This window comes from Scylla paramamosain, chromosome 32 (genome assembly GCF_035594125.1).
Source record: "Scylla paramamosain isolate STU-SP2022 chromosome 32, ASM3559412v1, whole genome shotgun sequence".
NCBI lineage: Eukaryota > Metazoa > Arthropoda > Malacostraca > Decapoda > Portunidae > Scylla > Scylla paramamosain.
The window spans coordinates 11,422,381-11,429,880 of NC_087182.1; positions in this window are offsets into that span (position 1 = coordinate 11,422,381).

Below are 7,500 nucleotides of genomic sequence, written 5' to 3' on the forward strand. Positions count from 1 at the left end.
CCTCCCTTCCTCGCTCCCTCCTTCATTCCACTTTTCTCCTCCCTTCTCTCCTTCCTCCTCCGCCTACTCCTCTCCCCATCATCTTCCCTTCCGCTTCCTCCTCGTTCTGTGTATTTTACGCTGTCTCTTCGTCTCTCACGTCCGGCGTGGTGCTCTACGTGTGTGAGAGAGAGAGAGAGAGAGAGAGAGAGAGAGGGGGTGGGGCTGCACCTGCTGATACTTACGAGTAGCTCTTTTTTTTTAGTTTGCAATGAGAGAACGTCAACCAATCTTAGCCACACCTGGCCCACCTCTCTCCTTACCTGCCCACCACCACCACCACCACCACCAATCCCAGCCTCGTTATCCTGCCCACAGAGGAGAATGTCTGCGATAAGAAGGCGGAGAAAGGAGTAATATCTCACCTGCTCTACGTCTTAATTACTTATCTCACCTGGTGGAGGCGGTCGCGAGGAGTTTTGTTTATATTTGGTGGGATATTGTCTCTTTTTTTTTCGTTCTTAAACTTTCTTCGCTTATATTTTTCCTCCATTTACTTGTCTTTATTTCCTCTGTTTATCATTTTGTCTTGATTCTTTCTTCGCATTGTTTCTCTATTTTTTCCGCCGTCTTTGTTTGTCCATATATGTTTTCCTTTTTCGTTTGTGTATTTGTTCTGTCTTTTCGCCTCTTTCTCTTCTTCTTTTTCTCTCTTCCTCATACTTTCTCATACATATTGTCTTTTCGTGTTTCTACCCCCTCCTTTGTTCTTTAAACTTTCCCTTTTGTATTTCTTTGTCTCTCTTTTCTTCATGCTTCTGTCCTATCCAGTTTTTGCTGTCTTATCTTCTCTTTCTCCTCTTCTTTATCTTTCTAAAATTTTCTTCATTTGTGTGCTCTTGCCTTTTAACTTTTTTTTTTCGTTCCTTTAGTTTTCCTCCTTTGTTTTGTCTTTTCCGTCACTGTTGCTCTTCCCTCTCTCTTACTCTCCTTTAAACTTTTCTCTTCGCCTCTTGCTTTCATCCACTTTCTTTGCCTCTTCCTTGAATTTTCCTCTTAGTTTGACCCTCATTTCCTCTCTTCTTTCTTTTCATATTTATTCATTAATGTTTTTTTTTTTTTTTACGTCCTTTCAGTTTTTTTTTGTTTTTGATGGCGTTGCATCTATTCTCTCTACACTCCCTCTTTCAGTTAGCAATATATCAGTCTCTACCTGCTTTTTTTTTTTTCGCTCCTATTCTTCCCCGCACTTATTTTCATTATTTCATCATGATAAGACCCTCGTTTACCCTTCCTTTCTTCCTTCTCTATCCATTTCCCTAGTCAGTTTCTTCCTTCTTTCCTTCTTTCCTTCCTTCCTTCTTTCTTTCTTTTTTATTCTTTTCTTTCTTTTTTTCATTCTTTCTTTTCTTCTTTTCTCTAATCATTCATTCACTTCATTCTTTCTTCCTTTATACTTACACTTTCTTCTAACAATATACCTATCACCTAAACTCTCTCTCTCTCTCTCTCTCTCTCTCTCTCTCTCTCTCTCTCTCTCTCTCTCTCTCTCTCTCTCTCTCTCTCTCTCTCTCTCTGCGCCGTGGCCTCTCCACTGACCTCCTCCCTCGTCACGTCCAAGGGCGGGGGCGTCTCATAAAGGTCGTCTCGGTACACCTCCATCAGGCAACAGTGGCCGCGGCAGGAGGAGGAGGAGGAGGAAGAAGAGGAGGAGAAGGAGGAGGAGGAGGAGGAGGAGGAGGAGGAGAATGAAAGAAAAAGGAAAGAGTGTAAAATCAAGAAAAGGATAACAAAAAAAAAGAATATGAAAAGAAAAAGAAACAGATGAACAATGGTAACACCACCACCATCACCACCACCACCACTACCACCACCACCACCCCAACAACAACAACAACAACAACAACAACAACAACAACAACAACTAAACAAAAACAACAACAACAACAACAGCAATCAAGAGACATTTTGGAGAGGAAAAGGGAGAGACAGAAATTTATGTGTCGGAGCAGGCAGGAGGTAAGGTACGTGAAAAAAAATAAATAAAGAAAGAAAGAAATAAGTGAAAAGATCGACTAAGTGGAGGAAGGAAGGAACATAAAACACTTAGGAAGAACAGATAACAGCACACCTCTTGGTTATTATGGTTCTCTTTTTCGGGAACTATACTGTGTACTGTGTACCATACAGAAAAAAACATTAGAGATTGCTGATTTGAAGGCTCCTCCTCACCCACCACTCCTAGCCAGAGGTGAGAAGAGAAGAAATACCATGTAGTATTAATAAGCTGCAAGAAAATTTAAAATCAAGGAGGGAATAACCACTTCTATTGCTACTTCCATCCACTGCTGGACAACCAGTAACAACTTCTGGAAAACAGCATTTAAAAAGTAAAGCAGAACGAATTTTAATAACAATCTGTTACGACACTGGGTAGTATCTCATTTGTGGATTGAAGTCCAAAAACTTTTTCCATCATTTTAAAAGCTTTAACTGTTGTGTTGTCCGTGACATTACAAGGTCAAGAATTCCAGGCGTCAGTGACTCGACTGAGGAAATATTTAGTTTTATTTTGAAGTAAATCTTTTATCAATTATCTTGAGGCTTTTTTTCTGTCATTGTTATGTTACATCGATCAACCGTAAAGTAATCATCCACATGAAAGTTATTGTTTCTTTGAATATTGTAAACACTTCTGTTAGATTGCTTCGCATTGTTTGCTTTGAAAAACTGAGTAAATTTACTCTTCATAGTGAATGATTCTCAGCCGAGCAATCTTTCCGGTTCAATATCTATATTTGTAATATGGGAACCAAAACTGTTCGCAGTGCTAATTATGATACTTTCATATAATACTTTCTTTTTTCTCTCTTTTTCGTCGATAAAATCGTTAAATTTGTCGGCAGTTTTCACGGCCTGCAGGCAATACTGACTGACTTTTAAATCACTTGATATCAGGACTGCGAGATCCTTTTCTTACCCACCGTAGAAAGTTGTCTGCCATTCCTCAGATATTGAAAGTAATGATTATTGCTTCCAATGTGAAGTACTTTGCACCCATCGACATTAAAATTCATTTGGCACTTGTTGACTCAACGACTTAGGCTATCAAAATTACACTACAAAGGTCCTTCGCTCTGCGTTATTGTCACTCTACTAGTAATTGCGTGTCATTGACAAATTATGATATTTTGCAGATTAGACCATCGTTGATGTCATTGAGGTATATCAGGAACAAGATAGGCCCAAACACTGAATCTTGGGGCATGCTTTACATCCAGCCTGCAGACAAAACATCGTTTAGAACAACTCATTGTCTCCAGCCAGGGAGCTGGTAAAGAAGTGGAGTTAGTAAAGCACAAACACTTGCTGCGGAACTCATGCGGTAATTGATTAACATGAAGCTATCTTCTTAGCATTTCACGATATTGTCTCGAGTAATGGTTTCCATAATTTGTAAACAACTGACGTCAGACTAATACGTCGATAGCTTCCTTGTTGTAGCTTGTCCCTTCTTCTGAAGATCAGTAATACATTGGCACTTTGCAACCTGTCGGAACTCTACCGCGTGTTGAATTTTTTTTATGCATAGCAGTTTCATTATCTGATGCTTTAGAAGGAGGAAGGGGAGGAGGAGGAGGAGGAGGAGGATTATATGAAAAGAAATATGAACCAATGGAGGAGAAGGAGCAGGAGGAGGAGGGGGTATTACATGAAAAGAAATACGAACCATTGAAGGAAACGGAGAAAAAAAAAAAAACAGGAATTAGAATGAAAATATCAAGATTATAAGGAAAACAGTGTATTTAGGAAAGAGGTAGATAGATAGATAGATAGATATACAGATATATAGATAGATAGATAGATAGATAGATAGAGAGAGAGAGAGAGAGAGAGAGAGAGAGAGAGAGAGAGAGAGAGAGAGAGAGAGAGAGAGAGAGGGGAAGGGTGCTGCACTTCAACTAGGCTGACTAAACATTCTCTTCCTGACTAAAACGCGCATTGCAATAACAACCAAGGCTGCCCTCCCTCCCTCTCTCCTTCCCTCTCTCCCTCCTTCACTCCCTCCTTCCTTCCTAACCCTTCTTACTACCCTCCGTCTCTCTCTGCATCTCTACATCTATACCTCCTTGCTTTGCCTCCACATTCACTGCCACCCGCCCCCTCTCCTCTTCCCTCGCCTTACCCCATCCCCTTCTCTCCCGCACTCCTTTCCCTCCACTTCTCCCTCTGCTGACGCATCTGTTTTTTCCTCCCTCTCTCATTAACATCTGTCAAGCTTTAAGAGTTACGAGACTTTTTAAGGCATTGACGTATTTTCCTGTTTTCTGACCTGATTTTTCACCTTTTTTGTTTTTATTTTGTGGAGTATAATTTAAGAGAGAGAGAGAGAGAGAGAGAGAGAGAGAGAGAGAGAGAGAGAGAGAGAGAGAGAGAGAGAGAGAGAGAGAGAGAGAGCAGAGTAGAGTTGTACGTGATTCTTGGTGTGTGCATGTGTTTGTATGTATGTACATGCTTGCCTTATCTGCCTACCTGCCTGCCTGTGTGTGTGTGTGTGTGTGTGTGTGTGTGTGTGTGTGTGTGTGTGTGTGTGTGTGTGTGTGTGTGTGTGTGTGTGTGTGTGTCGTCAGCTCCCTTTTTTTTTCCAATTAGCATGTCTGCCTTTTGTTTTGGTATGTGTGTGTGTGTGTGTGTGTGTGTGTGTGTGTGTGTGTGTGTGTGTGTGTGTGTGTGTGTGTGTGTGTGTGTGTGTGTGTCGTCAGCTCCTTTTTTTTTTCCAATTAGCATGTCTGCCTTTTGTTTTGGTATGTGTGTGTGTGTGTGTGTGTGTGTGTGTGTGTGTGTGTGTGTGTGTGTGTGTGTGTGTGTGTGTGTGTGTGTGTGTGTGTGAGAGAGAGAGAGAGAGAGAGAGAGAGAGAGAGAGAGAGAGAGAGAGAGAGAGAGAGAGAGAGAGAGAGAGAGAGAGAGAGAGAGAGAGAGAGAGCACATAGACGTCAATTAAAGTTCGTAGCTGGAGGCAGTGAGAGGGGGTGAGGGGGAGGGGGATAGGCAGGTGTGCTCTGATTACAGGTGTGTCGGTCTGTAGGTGTGAGCACTTCCGGTGTAACCTTGACTCTGACCCTAAGACGTGAGGGACTTTAAACTCACCCCCTCCACCTTTTCCTCCTCCTCCTCCTCTTCCTTTTCTATCTCCTCCTGCTGCTACTCGTGTACGCTTTCCTTTTCCTTCGCTTCCTCCTCCTCCTCCTCCACCTCCTCCTCTTCCTCGTCGTCGTCGTCATCTTCCTCCTACTCCTCCTCCTCCTCCTGTTTAAGTCTTCTTCCAACTCACGGATTTCCTGTTGTATCACTTCCTTACTCTAGTCCCTCCTCCTCCTCCTCTTCCTCCTCCTCCTCCTCCTCCTCCTCCTCCTCCTCCTCCTCCTCCTCCTCCTCCTCCTCCTCCTCCTCTTCTTCCTCCTCCTCCTCCTCCTCCACTCTTCCTTTGCTCGAAATTGTTCCTCCTCTTCCTCTACTCCACCTCCTCGACCCTCTCCTCGTATTGCTTTTCCTTTTCCTTCTCCTTACTAACGTCCGTGCTCTTGATCTGTCTGTTCGTCTTCTTCCTCCTCCTCTTCTTCCTCCTTCTCCTTCTCGTCCACACATCTTGTGAGTCTTTTCCATCTTAATCCTGTTTCTCATTTGTCTTCCTTCTTCCACGTCTTTCCCTCCCTTTTTTTTTAAACACTTCTTTCTTTTCCTCCTCCTCCTCCTCCTCCTCCTCCTCCTCCTCCTCCTCCTCCTCCTCCTCCTCCTCCTCCTCCTCCTTCTCCTCCTCCTCCTCCTCCTCCTCCTTCTCCTCCTTATCCTCCTCCTCCTGCAGCAGCAGCAACCGCATCTAGCCGTGTGTCGTCGTAAGGTAAACGGTAATTCAGGTGTTGATATTCACCGCCACACCTTTGGACCGACTCCCCCCGAGGAAAAAAAGAATAAAAAAAAAATTGTGTATGCGCTGGGTTGCCTGCCGAGTGGTGGTGGTGGTGGTGGTGGTGGTGGCAGTAGTAGTGGTGATGGTGATGGTGGTGGTGGCAGTGGTGGTGGTGGTGAGGGGGCTGTGTTGCTGCGCAGCCCGAACTGCACCTGTGGTTGTCTTTGCAACATCAACACACTGTTTCGTTGCTGTTAGTGCAGAAGCAGGTTGTTAGTGCAGGGTCATCTGGTTGTCTGCGTGGAGTGAACACGAAGCTTCTATAGATTACACAGCTGAATGGACAAGGTTGATAGGTAGACCTATGTTGGTATGCTGTATATTATACAAGGATGAACATGTGTGGCCCAGCTCCCAACACACGTCATTTATGTATTGTTTTGGATGCAGTATGCAAAATATTTACCTAATGATCTCAAGGCCTCACAATATGAAATGCTATCATCAATATCACCTCATAATGCTGAATAAATAAATAAATAAATAAATAAATATATATATATATATATATATATATATATATATATATATATATATATATATATATATATATATATATATATATATATATATATATATATATATATATATATATATATATATTGCGCACAAAGGGGTGCAGCATCAGATATTTCATTGATATTTTATTTAATGATGTATGTTCCTGTCGTACAACTTATCAGTAGTTCTATAACAATAATAGCCCTCAAAACAACTAATAATAATAAAGTTTAAATGAAAACAACAATAACAAGTTGAGGAATAAGAAGAACAATACAACTTTCAAGCACGTTTATATAACTCTTTTGCCATAACAGAGAGAAAAGTTGATTCCAGAATCCTTCAGTAATTCTGACAGCCTCAGAATATACTGAATAAAGATTTCAAAGTTAACCCTGAGAATAATACGGTTTCCAGACTCCGTCTTTGGTAATATCACACACAATAGAACGTCGAGAGGATGGAAAAAAAAGGGACGGGGATTAATACGATCTTCAGTGTACGTTAACTTATGAAATGTTCCTGCAAGCTTTGCAATAACCGGTGTGGCTGCATCGGCGAGGAGGGAGAGGCGCCGGGTTTGCTTTGACTTTCGTTCAGTTTTCTCAACAGTCATTAGAAAGTTGAACAGCAGGCCAGGGCAGGTTTTGTATGGGGCATTAAATAAAAGTGGAGTGCCTTGTGTGTGTGTGTGTGTGTGTGTGTGTGTGTGTGTGTGTGTGTGTGTGTGTGTGTGTGTGTGTGTGTGTGTGTGTGTGTGTGGTCCTGCGTAATTACTGTTCCCTTTTTTCCGTCTCTGATTTACGTAATAGAGTTTCCTTGAAGTCATGGACATAATGAAGCATTTATGACAATGAGATTACCATTGACAATGATGATGATGATGATGATGATGATGATGATGATGATGATGATGACGGTGATGACGATCATAATAATAATAATAATAATAATAATAATAATAATAATAATAATAATAATAATAGTAATAATAATAATGATAATAATAATAATAATAACAATAATAACAACAACAATAATAATTACAGTAC